Source organism: Humulus lupulus, chromosome 2 (assembly GCF_963169125.1).
Source record: "Humulus lupulus chromosome 2, drHumLupu1.1, whole genome shotgun sequence".
Classification (NCBI taxonomy): domain Eukaryota; kingdom Viridiplantae; phylum Streptophyta; class Magnoliopsida; order Rosales; family Cannabaceae; genus Humulus; species Humulus lupulus.
Window position 1 is genome coordinate 35,977,782 of NC_084794.1, and position 14,928 is coordinate 35,992,709.

The following is a 14,928-nucleotide window of genomic DNA, read 5'->3' on the forward strand; positions in this document are numbered from 1 at the left end:
GTCTTCACCTCCCATGGGGCCCATTCGGTTGAATGCAGAGTTTGGTTGTGGCCTTCCCCAGCATTTTGGCTATCTGCTCGGGATGGTACTAGAGGTACTCCCTGGAACCCTCCAACCCGAGGTGGCTGGTTGATTGCGACATCCTGCACTGTTGGGACAAACGATCCTTCAGGATTGTTACCCCTCTAGTCGTGATTATTCTGTTGGCAGACTTGGCTCACCGCATCCTCATGATCATATTCATCGGCATAGTGTGGTATGTACACACTACTAACCTCTAGCTCCTCCCTTCTAGATCTTGGTCGATACTCTTGGTGTTGTCTGTGCCGAATAGGTTGTGGCTGGTTGTTTCGGGGTTGACCACTCTTATTCGGCACTGGTGCTCTTTGGTTGCCATCCCATCCTACAGCATCAGGATTTCTTTCATGGCCACTTCCTTAAGATCTCAGCCGAAAGTTTACTCCCTGGTCCTGTCCCATGTAGTGCCCTAGAAGTACTTGTTCGTCAGCTGGTAAAGGATGCCTGTTGTTGTGGGCTTGGGTGCCCCAACCAGATCGATGACTTCTGGTCAGGCCTTGATTCCCATTTTGAGGTCGAGCCTCTGGTCCATTCATGACTCCATCACTGAAACCAAAAACAGGAGGACGTTGTTGGTTGTGAGCAGTAGTTCCAGCTGCAGTCCCCATACCTTGAGTTTGTTGGTGTTGCATATAATTGCGGATGGATAGTAGCCTCCCTAGTTTTGCGTTCCATGTCTTCCTGAGGGGCCTGCATCTCCTGGGCATGTTGATTCATACATTCTTGGAAATCTCTTCTTCTTTTTTTTCGAAAGCCTCATTAGTGGCCTCTTGGGTGGTAGCCCCTCGTTCATGGTTGCAAGCTGATCTTGCATCTATCTCATGACCTCACTAATATGCTCAATTTTGGGATCAAGTCCTTCAATATCCACGTGAGTTTCATACCGTCCAGGACCTCCAACTCTCGGTCCTAGTTGTATAGTACCACATGGCGTAATGGAAATATCCCATTATTCTCGCAGGTAGTTATAGTCCTATTAGTTAGGAGGCTTAACCGAGTCTTCAGGGCTGTTAGGCGCCCTCTGCGGGTGGTTAGGCGATTCTTACGGACTCCTAACGGTGAGTGTAGCCTCTTCTTGCCGACCAGGTTTGGCTATCCATCATGCCGAGCAGCTCAGCCTCTTGTGATATTCTGCCGAGCAGTGTTAGAAAGACTTCCCCTCAAGATTGGGAAGGGTGTAGCCACCATGGACATAGGCTCCCCGAGCATCTTTCACTGCCATTTGCTTAATAATGTTCCTTACTAAGCACCCTTTATAGGAGATTCAATGCTATGCCTTGGTGTAGGTCTTGGGATAAGTGTTTACTGTCTGTAAATCGCTTACCCTGCCAAGCAGTAACTTGTTGTATACCCCCGGAGGTATACACCGACTAGCATGTCGGGGGGTCTGCCCAGTCTACTCCACATGTCTAAGTTTAGTGCCACGTCAGATATGTCAATTTTTGGGATAACATGGAAGAAGGGAAAGTTGAGCCCTAGATTTGTAGGACCATTTGAGATTCTGGAGAGGATTGGTCATGTGGCCTATAGATTGGTCTTACCTCCGACACTGTCGACCGTACACAATGTGTTTCATATTTCGACACTACGGAAGTATATATCAGACGTGACTCATGTGTTGAGTTACAAGGATCTGAAGCTATAGGCACATCTCTCCTATGAGGAACAGCCAGTCCAGATACTAGACAGAAGGGACAAGGTCCTGAGAAACAAGACTATACCATTGGTTAAGGTATTATGGAGGAACAACAAGGTCGAGGAAGCGATCCAGGAGCTAGAGTCATTTATGCGGGATTAGTATCCTGAGTTGTTTAGGTAAAATTTCGAGGAAGAAATTCCTGTAAGGAGGTGATAGTTGTAATGTCTCAAATTACCTAATAAGTCTTAGTGCCTTGATTAGGGGGCCATGATGGAAAATTATGGAGAATTATTTGAATATATGTGATTTAATTATGAAATGTGTGTATATGTGATATATGTATATTATATGATTACGTGAGTTATATTATAATATGAGTACATATGCACGTTTAGGTATATTAAATATGCATGTGGACCCGTTTCTTACTAGAAGGGCAATTTTTGTAATTTGGCCCATTACGAGTATATTTGGAATATATGTGCACATATGTGATATATGTGTGGGGCCACATTAATATGTGGATATATTTGGGTCATAACGAGATCAAATACCCAGCTCGGGCTGAGCCTAGGGGTATTTTAGTAATTTAGTATATTATCGGGGGTTATTGGGTAATGGGAAACTATTTAATGATTATTTGAGAATATTGGAAGTAACGAGAATTATGAGGCGTTAATTATGATTAATGGGACTTGTGACAAAGGACTAGTTTGCCCTTGGGGCATAAGAGAGTAAAGTTAAGGGCAAGGGGCATTTGGGTCTTTTCGTGCCAAAGTAGTGACTTAGTCACTAGTATCTTAAGTTGTAGGAAACCCCAAGAGAAAAACACTTAGAACTCTATCAGCGCTTCCTCTCTCTCTCTCCTTCTCTCTCTCTCTCTCTCTCTCTCTCTCTCTCTCTCTCTCTCTCTCTCTCAATTCTTTGAAATTTCTTGCAATCTAAGGGGAATCAAAGCTAGCTTAGGATTGGGATTGCTTGGGGAAAGGCTTAGTATTGTTTTGGCAGCAGAGGTATCGATTTCTAGCCTTAATTCTTTATGTTTTCTCTAGCTTTAGTTCAGTTCTAGAGTTTTGGTTATGTGAAGAGATTTTCAATTTGTTTTTGGGGATGGTTTTGAGGCTTATGAAGTGTTGAGTTGATTGGGAACTTTGCTTTTGGGATTTGGCTATGTTTGGTTGGATTTTCTGTGAGTTTTTGATTGAAGAAAATGGGGGAAATTTTGGGCTTTCATGTCGAGTCACAGCCCTGTTCTTGGGGCGTCGTGACTCTCGTGAATGAAAGGGAGAAGGAGGTGTTGAACCTCCATAAGGGTCACGATGCTTGCAAGGAGTGATGCGGCGTGTGTGTTCCAGAGGAGAGCCATTGGGCTCTCTACCTAGGGGCGGGCCACGGCTCTTGGGCCTTCGGTCGCGGCGCTTGAAGGGCTTTTGAGCCCCGGGAAGGTCTTGAGTGCGGGAACACAGACTTAGGGGCTCGGAATCAATTCTAGTACCCAGTTTAGCAAACTTCGACGTCTCGGAGGCTAGGAATTGGTCTGGAAGCCTTTATTCGCTCGCTATAGATGGGATTCTATATTATGGTTGTGACAAGGTTACTGCTAGGGGCTCGGAACTGGGATCGTGCTCGAGGGTCGTTCTTATTATACGTTGCACTCGGACCTGAGGTAAGAAAACTGCACCTAATACGTGATATATGTGATAAGGGCTTGGCCCAATTGTTAAATATTATTATGAATAGGGAAAAATCCCTTGAGAATGAACTTAATTATGATTATGCCTGTGATCGTTGATTAAGCATGCTTGAATGCTCTATATCCGAATAATTTTTAAATGATATTCGCTTATTTGCATTATCTTGTTGAAAAGCATTGACTTATAAGTCAAGGGCGGCAATAACATGCTGAGCACTGGTCGATATGGTTAGGCCTAATCAGGAGTGCATCATACGCTTGTCTGACCCAAAGGTCATAAAAAATTCAAAGGGCCAAGTACGTTGGGCCAGCTCCAAGGCTGGTTATACAGAGGATAGGGCGATGGGACACGGGGTGACTTATTAGTCTCGTATCCTAGGATATGGTCCTAGTATGGCCTATTAATCATTTATTTAGTGCGATAGACCCCTTTATGACATTGTAATCACTTATCTGCATGGAATGCATGCATGAGTAGGGTTATTACTGCTAGGCATGCTTATTATGACTCCATGATATGTTGTTAAGTAATTATGAGCATGTTTAAGTTTTCTTGTTGAGGATCGGCTCATAGGCGCTGTGTGGTGCAAGTAAGGGGAAAGGAAAGTTGGACTAGCCATGAGTTTGAGAGCTTCGGTGGTGACATGTGCATATGCGGCTGCTCGATCACCACGACTAAGGGTTTCTCAGAGGAACTAGGGGTCAAACCCTATTTTGCTGCTTAGGTCGGCTAGTTATAACTTCGAACTGTGTTAACCTTTTAAACGTTATTTTGGGATCTCATGTATGAACGTAAATATTTTAATGAAATGGTTATTCCTTTTTAACAAAAGTTATAACCCTAAATTGTTAATCACGTTTAGTTACACATTTATGGCCAGGAGACTTGTTTAGAGAGTCAACACGATTCACAACACACAGTGTAAAGGTCTTGGCTATCCAGGGTGTTACATTAGTGAAACCAGAAACCTCGCGAACCTAGCCCCCCCCCCCCCCCAACAGTGTCTTCTCCTATTCTCCATCTCTACGCCTCGTCGGAGGACCATCAAAGCCCAACCTTCGCCCCAGGCACCTCACCCGAAGCCAAACTTCTCCCGACCCTTGTTGGTCGCCGACTGTAGATGCTTAGAAACCAAACCCCTTGCCATCAAATCCTTGATTTGTTTGCGACATTAGTGGGCATCGATGATGGTGGGAGAAACTTGCATCCAATGGGAGAATCGGCCGACAGAGGAGAGAAGATGAAGAAGAAAAAGATTTTTTTTTTTAAATGATATTGAGAGAATCAACAAAGAAGAGAACGAGAAGAAGAAAAAGAAAATAAAAATAAATAATTTGATTTTTTATTTTTAATATTAATTTAATAAAAATTAATATTTTTAATTTATTTTTAAAATATTTTTTTAAATAAATAATTAAGTATTTAACATGTGGACGAATAAGAGATAGTCATGTGTGTCTATGCTTACAGACGCTGAATTTTTATTTTAATAATAGAATTCTAATTTGGAAAGAATGTAGAATAACTTTTAAAAAAGAAATATTCTTTTTTGCCTATATTCTAAGAGTAAAGTATGATTTTTCCCCTTTAAATAAAGATATTTTAATTAATGATAATTTCCTTACAAAATTGACATTTATCTTTATTTTTATGTTTTTTAAATTACATAACTGCATCATGGGTCATTACTATGCATTCAATCACGTTTTTTTGTAATCAAATCTCAGAGAACAAAAAAAAACTTAAACTTAAAAAGATTAGTCACAAATGAAACATAGTTGTGACTAAAAATATTTATTTTGAGAGAACTAAAGAAATTATTAGTGACAATGAAATTGATTAGTCACTAAATACACATTAGTCATGAAATTCTTTTAGCTGGGGATAAAAGTGTTTTTCGTCGCAACATTTAGTTATGACTTTTGAAAAATTATAAATTCTAAAAATCTAAATATTGTCCCAAGGAATTTATTGTGACTAAAATATTATTTGTTACTATAAAATATTTTCGTGAATAAATATTATTTGTTAGAAATTAAAACTAAAAGCATATTTAACTCACAAATATTATTTGTTGTTACTAAAAAGTTATGACTAAAAGTCAAGATTATTATAGTGAGAAAATAGTTTATAAAGATAATGAAAAATTATAAAAGTAAAATAAAAATTGTCAATTTCCAATTTGAGATTAATTAGGAAAGCAAAATTAGCTGGGAAAAAAATAGTCATTAATTATTTTTAAAAAATAAAACTGGTATTTAATATTCAAGAAATGACTAAAAGGAATAACTCAACATAGAAGAATGAATAGAGAATGAAACTTGGAATGAATCTTAAATAAAAAAAAATTATTTTTTATTAAATGAATATATGGTCATCATGTCATCAATTTGTCATTCCAAAGGTTTGAAAGTGTCAATTTTTATGTTTAAAAATATTAATTAACAGCTATAATTATGGATTATTGAATTCAGATCCAATTGCTAATATTGAAGTAAACATCCAGGGTAAAAAAAAATAGTATCCATTAAAAGTGCACCCATATATATATATATATATATATTAAATTAAAATAATTAATTGTTTGAAACTTTGTTTTATGTTTTGAGATAATTAGTTTTGGATTTTTAGGGCCAGTTTGGTACAGTTGTGTTGTGGAGAAAAGCAGATGCACCTGTGTTGGGGGAAAAATAATTGTAGCTGTGCTGTGGGAAAAAATTACTAAGTGTTTGGTAAATTACAGATTTTAAGCATGTGAGAGTTGGAAAAGTTGTATGAGAGTGTTTGGTAAACTAACTGATTCGATAATTGTTAAATATAAAAAGACAAAAATAGACATCATTTTATTTTATTAAAATAAATTCACACATACTTGATATATTTATATTTATTTACTTTATAAGAAAATTAAATCAAATTTATTAGTTTTCTTTTGACAAAATTTATTTTTAAAAAAATTATACAAAAAAAGAATTAGTAAGATATTTTTTTTATATAAAAAGAAAGAAATAAAATAAGTTTTGAACATATAATCTAAAGTTTAATCAAATATGTATAACATAATATGATAACTTAGATAACATAAAAGGGAAAATATGTGAAAATATTATTTCTAGGTATCTCTCATTAAACTTGTAGCAATCATATCTCTAATGTTGTCCATTTCATTTGAATTTGAAGTTCTAGCTGTTTCATCTTCATCTTCAACATTAGTTGTTTGATCATTTGCACAGTATTTTGGATTATCTCTAATTTGTTCAAAATGACGATCATGTCTAGCATGCCTTCGAATGTAATTATGCAAGGTCATTGATGCAATTACTATTTTCACTTGCTTCGTGTATGGATAACTAGGCATATCTCTTAATATTTTCCATCTTTTCTTCCATACTCCAAAAGTTCGTTCAATAACACTTCGAAGAGAAGAATGTGCCTGGTTGAATACCTCTTTATAACCAATAGGTTTGCTACCTCGTTGAAATTGTAGAAGATGGTATATTTGGCCTTTATACGGTCCTAAAAATCCTTTTATTTGTGGGTATCCCGCATCCACTAAATAATATTTTCCTGTCAAATACAAGATAAAAAATATAATTAAAGAAATTGTAGAGATTTTAATTTCTTTTTTAAAATATGTGTGTAAATTGTAATCTTGAGATGGTTTTGGAAAATTTGAAGTTAGATCACGTAAAGCTGATAAAAATATTCTTGTATCATGGGCAGAACCTTCCCACCCAGCAAATGCATATATAAACTACATATCAAAATTACATATTGCCATAATATTCTGAGTCGGTATCCCTTTTCTACCAATAAATGGTACTTGATCTTCAGGAAGAATTATGGCATTCACATGCACACCGTCTATTGCACCAATACAAGTCTAGGAGAAAAATTAAATTATAAACATTATACTTTGAATAAAAAAGAGAAAAAAAACATAATTTTGAAGTATCACTTACCTTAAAATGAGGCATATATCTTGAATCATTCAATATCTCTTCAGGAACGTCTTTAAATTCTGGGTCAGGTGGTTTTAATACATCTACACTCATATGACATAAAACATCTAAAACCTTGTTGAAATATCGACTAATTGTCTCGTCTGAGTGCTGAAATCGCTCTTGTGTTAACTGATTTCCAGCACCATGACCTACCGTGAATAAAACATGCCTAATATTTCAAGAGCACACATTCTCTTTGAGCCCTTAAATCCATAATTTGTTCCCAATTCATTGCATAATTTAATGAAAACATCTTTCTCCATCCTATAACATCTACTTTCATTTCCTTGTAATATTTCTTCAACCACATATGACCAGTTTGAGAAGAATTCATACAAGGAGTCTTTTCAATGTATGTTGTATAATAATATTGAATAAGACATGTGGTTACACATACTGATTGCAAATCAATCTCCTCATCAGTATCTACCATTTATTTGTAATGTAAAACAAACCTGCCAATATTAATTTAATTATTAATCCATATGAAAAAGCCATAACACAAAGTCTAGAAAGCAGATGAAAGTAAAAGAAATAATATAACAAACATAAATTAAATAGTCATAACAAAGTTTTGAGAACAATACAAGTAAAAGAAATAATTCAACAAACATTTATTAAATCGTCATAACACAAAGTTTGAAAGTAAATACTTAAAGTGTAAGCCATTTTAACATCATAGTTATACTAGAGTGGCAACATCATGCTCATACTTGAGCCATTTAAGCTTGAGTTCGGGTTCTTTCAATGAAACAAAGATCTCTCTCTTCTCTTTCACTATAAACAAGCGAGTTGCAAAGAAATAAAAGTTGCTCTCAACCTCAATTACAGGCAAAGAATCTAACACTTTCATAACTTTTGATATACTACTCACACTAGCTATTTCTATAGTTCTACTTCTAGTCTCCACAGCATCAACAAGACGGCCAATTTGTTCAAATATCATTGTAGACCCTTCCTTCTTCATTTTTCCTTTTTCTTTTTTTACTTTTTTATTCTGTTTCTCAAGCAGCTCAGTTGATCTCTTGTTATTTCCCTCTTTAGGCATTCTATCAATATTAGCCATCTTTGGCTCATCATCACTACTCTCAAGTTGTTCATATAAGGTTCCGTTATCATTAAAAAAAAAATCAGACTCAGATGGAATTATTCCAGATGAAGGTGTCCAAGCATACTCTCATGTAGCAACAATGTTCATGAAAATCCTATCTAGCTTTTGCTTTAACTCTGGTCCAATTCCCCGAATGCGAAACTTTGCAGCATTGGGATGACTCTACAAAAAGAATTTGTTAATTAAATGTAAAATTCATAAAACAATATTTTAATTTAATAAAAGTATTTAACAAGATTTACATGTACCTTTAATTTACTATTCCACCAATCTTCAAATGCATCAATGGTTTTCTTTTTTATATTGTGTGGTTATTTAAAAATATATAATAATATATATTAGCGGCGGACTTCCCATTATTAGCGACGGGTAGTCCGCCGCTAATACAACAGAGGAAAATGCCCGGGAAACAAACGGTTTATTTTTTAAAGTGTTATTAGCGGCGGATAATCACCTTTTTTTAAAGGCGGATATCCGCCGCTAATAGTATTAGCGACGAAGTATCTCATTTATTAGCGACGGGCTATAGTAATAGCGGCAGTACCCCGCCGCTAATGATTATGTAGAGGTTACATATTGCACCGCACCTCTCTTCTTCGTATCTGTTCTCTTCTCCTGCCTTCTCCGTTTCTCCTACCTTCGCACAGCTTCTCCGCACCGCACCGAGCAGGTACCAGATCTCTCTCACTTTTCAACTCCATTTCTCTTTCTCTATTCTGCCTCTTAAACTCTATTCTAATAATCTATTTCGTTGCAGACCGAGAAGACGTTTCTTAAGCAACCCAAGGTGTTTCTAAGGTATATTGTAGAACAAAAACAAACCTTTTTCGTCTATATTTATGTATTCAAGTTTGTACATTTATATTTTAATTTTTCAGGGCCGGGTGTACCTACTTCAATGTATACATATATATATATGCATTGAATAAAAGTGTACATATATTTATATTCATTGCCTTGTATATATATGTGTGTTTTCATACTATATAGCTATAGTATTCTTTTCAGGGACTTATTTGAGGACTTATTTGTAAACAAAGTGAATCATATTTATGCAGGGAATTGCTCTGCATTTGAGTCTCTTTATGGTGCTTGCGAGGCAATGTTCAAGTCTGACTTTTGTTTTCTTTTTCTTGAAATTTTGATGTGGTTGTTTGTATTTGTTTTTATATTGTTTCATAAATATTAGAAATGTTAACAATGCTACTTGTTTGTTTTGAGTCAAATTTTGGTTACTCCCTGGTTATACTGAAATTTTCTGAGGGTTTGGAGTTTTATCTGTCACACTTTGAAAGTTTTTTTTTTATTGCAAACATACTGTTATGAAAAAAATCATATTTCTCGTTGGTTTTGTTAGGTGTTAGATATTCAAAGGTAGACATCAGAAGGTTCTTGAGCAATTGTTTGGATTCAGTTTTCTCTCTTGGATTAGTCCTTTTTTTTCTCCTGTATGTACATCTAATGGAGTTAGCACAAGGGTTGGGTTTGTATATAATTGTGTATTTGTATATATGGTTGTGTGATTTTGTTCTCTCTGCTTTTAGTGGAATGAATCGACTAATTTTTTTATGGATCAAGAAGTGTTTATTTATGCTCAGTTATACTATATTTTAGTGGGTTTATTTTTTTTTTCCATAATTCAATATGCAGATATTGTTTTTGGTAGTTTACTGCCGAAGTGTAGAGCTACTCTAGATTTCCTAGCCCTAAATCCTTTCTTGATATTCAGGTATGAGAAAACTTTGGTAGATTTTATAGTATGGTTAGAAAGTTGTAGATTTTATGATTTGATTAAGTTTTTTTTTTTTATCAATTGAATTGGTGGTTTTTTATTTATTAGTTTATAATTAAAAAAATATATTAGTATGTTGCTTTATGTTTTTTGTGAAATTAAATTAAGTAAAATAGTTTTTTTTTGTTATATGTTATTTCAACATAATGAGAATTGTAATGTATATTATATAATTTAGTTAATTAGTATTATTATAATTGATTGAAAATTATTAAAAAAAATTAATTAGTAGTTAATTTATTTTCTCTGTCTCGGTATGCTTGTGATTGATGGTTGTTGAATACAACCATCAATTACAGGGATATTGACACAGAAATAATAAGTTTAAAATATTATTAATAAAATAATGAATGATAAAGATTAATAAAATTTATCTAATTATTTAAAAAAAAATTAGCCTTAAAGTCAAATAATAATTAATTTTTAAAATTATTATTATTATTACAAATTAAAAAATTATGAATAAATAATAATTTATTTTTAATTATTTTTTATTAATTTAATTAATTAAATAATAAAAAATAATTAAATAGGTATAAATTACATAAATATAGAAATTGATAATTATATTTCATAAAAGTATAAAAAATTAAGAATAAATAATTATATAAATAATAATTTATTTTTTGATTAATTTTTAATAATTTAAAGAATTAAATAATAAAAGTTTGATATAATATTATCTAAATAAATAATTTAATTTAATTTTTTTTTTCAATAATATTGTTTAATATAAATTACATGAATATAAAAATTGATAATTATATTTAATAAAATTTTAAAAAATTATGAATAAATAACAATTTATTTTTAATTATTTTTTATTAATTTAATTAATTAAATAATAAAAGTTTGATATAATATTATCTAATTAAATTATATAATTTAATTTGTTTATTGAATAATATTATCTAATATTAAATAGTTATAAATTACATGAATATAGAAACTGATAATAATATTTAATAAAAGTATAAAAAATTAAGAATAAATAATTATATAAATAATAATTTAATTTTTGATTATTTTTTAATAATTTAATTAATTAAATTATAAAAGTTTGATATATTATTATTTAATTAAATAATTTAATTTAATTTTTTTAATGAATAACATTGTTAAATATAAATTACATGAATATAAAAATTGATAATTATATTTAATAAAATTTTAAAAAATTATGAATAAATAATAATTTATTTTTAATTATTTTTTATTAATTTAATTAATTAAATAATATCTAATTAAATTATATAATTTAATTTGTTTTGTTGTACCCAGTTTTCGAGCCATGTTAAATATGACCTCGAAAGCTGGATTCGCAGCAAATGAACTCGTACAGTTTGAAGTATGCTCCAGGATTAAATATCGAGCCTGCAAAACTGAGACGGCCTCGATTGTGGTGACCTCGAAATATTTACGATCTCGAAAGGCAGCTCCTAGACGCATCCATCCTCAGGGATGACCTCGGATCAGGGGTCCCGAGCTCGACGCACATACGGTCTCGAAAGCCATGTGACCTCGAGAGATGTCTCTAGCTCGAAAGCTGACGAAAAACCTGGGAAGGTAGGGTCTTGGAGATATATGATAAAAACCTTGAATATCTATAAGTGTTGTCCATACGAGATGTAATCCTCATTTATTACTATAAATCCCCTAGAATCGTGGGATATTATTTGGTCAGTTATACGTCCCCTGGTCTTTAGGGGACGTTTCCTTTTATATTTGATTATAGGCATTTAAAGCCATTTATTTTATTTACACAAAAAGAGTAACTACCCAAAATATGTGGGATAGTATTCTGCAGCCTTCTCTATAAATAGAGAGGTCATGCACCATTGTAATGGACCGAAATTCTGAGCCTTGAGAGAAAACTCTGAAGAATTCATGCTTAAGAATTTTCAGAGATAATCTTGAGTTTAATAACAGAGACTCGTGGACTAGGCAGATTTAACTGCTGAACCACGTAAAAATTGTGTGTTTGTATTGTCATATTTTAATTGGCCATTATCAGTTATTGTTTATGTGCTCTCCTTTCACTGTTGACGAAAAACGACGTCAACAGTTTGGTGCTTTCATTGAGAGGCTTAAGCATTCATCCCTGAGAAAATCATGGCCACAAACAATCAGAACACACCTGGAGAAAATTACCCAAGACGTCCTGGAAAACAGCCAATGGAGAATCCGGATGTTGAAGAGAGAAGTGGGTCTTCTGATTCCCGGGGACCACCTCCTCCACCAAGAGATGAGGATATGTACTACAATCTTGAGCGGTACGTTCCTATTGTGGAACTTGAAAACCGGCAACTGAAGCAGCTGTTGGCAGAGGCCAACAAACGCAATGAGGAGTTGATAAGGATAGCCGCAGAGGCGCAGGTGGCTCAGCCCCCGCCTCCGCGCGAAAACCAAGTCCCTCCTCCAAGGGACGTGCATGTTCCTCCCCGGAGGCCCTGCGGGCGTCCACGAAAGGATGCTGCCACAAGGAGGCCGACTCAACCTCCGGCACCAGCAGAGCCATCCGCTCCACCTAGGCCCCAGAGGAGTACTCGGGCTCGGGCCCCGGCTAACCCTCCTATGGAAGTGCCTGCAGGAGCTAAGAATAACTGAACTCCTGCAGAGGCTCGGACTCAGGTACCTGGGAGCGCACCGAATGCGACTGACCCATCTCGGGAAAATTCTGGACCCTCTAGGTCGCGACAAGGGTGGCAGCCACCGTCGCCTATACGGTTCCCTCCGTCACCCATAAGATATCCTTCGCCCCCCTGCAGGAACGCTCAGCCCGTTCGAGGTCAAGATGAAGGGCGTACGGGGGAAAGACAAGAAAACAGGGAGACTTTCCAGGAGCGGAGAGGCTCTCCATCTGAGAAAAGTCAAACGTCCCGGTCTCGCACGGCGGAGACGAGGCGACGTGGGAAGAATCCATCACAAAATAATCGAGCAATGAGTTTCACCAGTGATGAGTCCGAAGATACCAGGTCCGTCAGTAAACATGACAGAGGTCGTAAGAATACCGGAAGCCGCAAGAATCGTCCCGACCTGCGAAATCATCTGAACCAGAGTCGGGGTAATGGAGATCAAACAAATCCGGACCTGAGGGATCGCTTGAATAGGTGTAGAGATCCCTCGCGGAGACGCAAGCCTGGGATTGTGATCGATGACAACCAATTCCAGACAGTACCTCCTACTGACCCAGTCCAAGAAAGAATTGATCAGCTCGAAAGAGCCTTTAGGCTTTTAAAGAATGAACGAGGAAATGGTCGATATGAGGACTCTGACGAGGAGCTCGAGCCGTTTGCTCCCCATATTTCCAACACTCAATTTCCTCAAGGGTTTCGGATCCCTCACGTCCCAACGTTTGAAGGAAAAACTGACCCGTGTAGTCACCTGAGCACGTTCAACACTATCATGAGAGCCAGTAATGTGGGTTACGAGCTCAGGTGCATGTTGTTTCCAACATCAATGGCAGGACCTACCAAAAGTTGGTTCGAAAAATATAAGAGACACTCAATAACTTCTTGGGAGCAGTTGTCTAAAGACTTTAAGAAGCAGTTCAGAGCAATGATGGGGGTCAGACCAGAGGCATCCACCTTAACTAACGTCCGATAACAGCCGGGCGAAACACTAAAAAGTTACCTAACAAGATTTAATCTGGAAGTAGCCCGAGCTCAGGACGTAGATGACAATGGGCACCTAATGGCTATCCGAGCTGGTGTATTACCGGGAAGTGCCCTTTGGGATGACATGCAAGGGAAACTGGTAAGGTCGATAACCAAGTTTAACAGACGAGCGCAGAGGTTTGTCAATGTAGAGGAAGCGAGGTCGACGCTCAAAGCGACACCCCAGTCCGAAACTACAACGATAAACATCAACTCTGCCTCAACCTCGACAGACCCAGCAGCTCCAAAGCCTGCCACGGAGAACCCCTCCAAGAGAAAAAAGAACGAAGGAAGTAACCCCGAAGCTGAGGGAGGAAAGAAAAAGAAAGGGGAGAGGTATTTCTCCGTGTATAGAGTATACACCGAGCTCAATGAGTCTTGGGAGAACATATACCTGGCTAATGAAAACCAGGTCCCCTTTAGGCGCCCGGACCCGATGAGGAATCAAAAATCCAAGAGGGACTCCAGTAAATATTTTCGGTTCCACAGAGACACCGGGCATACAACAGATGAATGTCGAAAATTGAAGGACAAGATCGAAGGGTTGATCTCGAGAGGTTACTTCCGGCAATATGTCAAAAACCAGAGTACTGGTCAGACGGCCGCGAGCCAGAGAGTAGCCGCACCCCCGACGACGCAAAACAATAACTCCCGAGCTCGGGAAGAGGACAGGCCCCCGCCGATTGATGGAGAGGATGTAATAACCATCTCGGGAGGGCCTCACCTCGCAGGAGAGGGCAGGAATGCCCAAAAGAGGTATGTTAATGAGTTGAAGATAGGGGACAGGTCTCCTTATGAACCCGAACCTAGGGCACCAAAAAGCCAGAGGATTGAAACACAACCAATAACCTTCACCGAGGAAGACGCCTCTCATGTTCAGTTCCCTCATCATGATTCGCTGGTCATTACTCTTCAGCTGGCCAATAAAAGGGTCCACCAAGTTCTCATAGATAA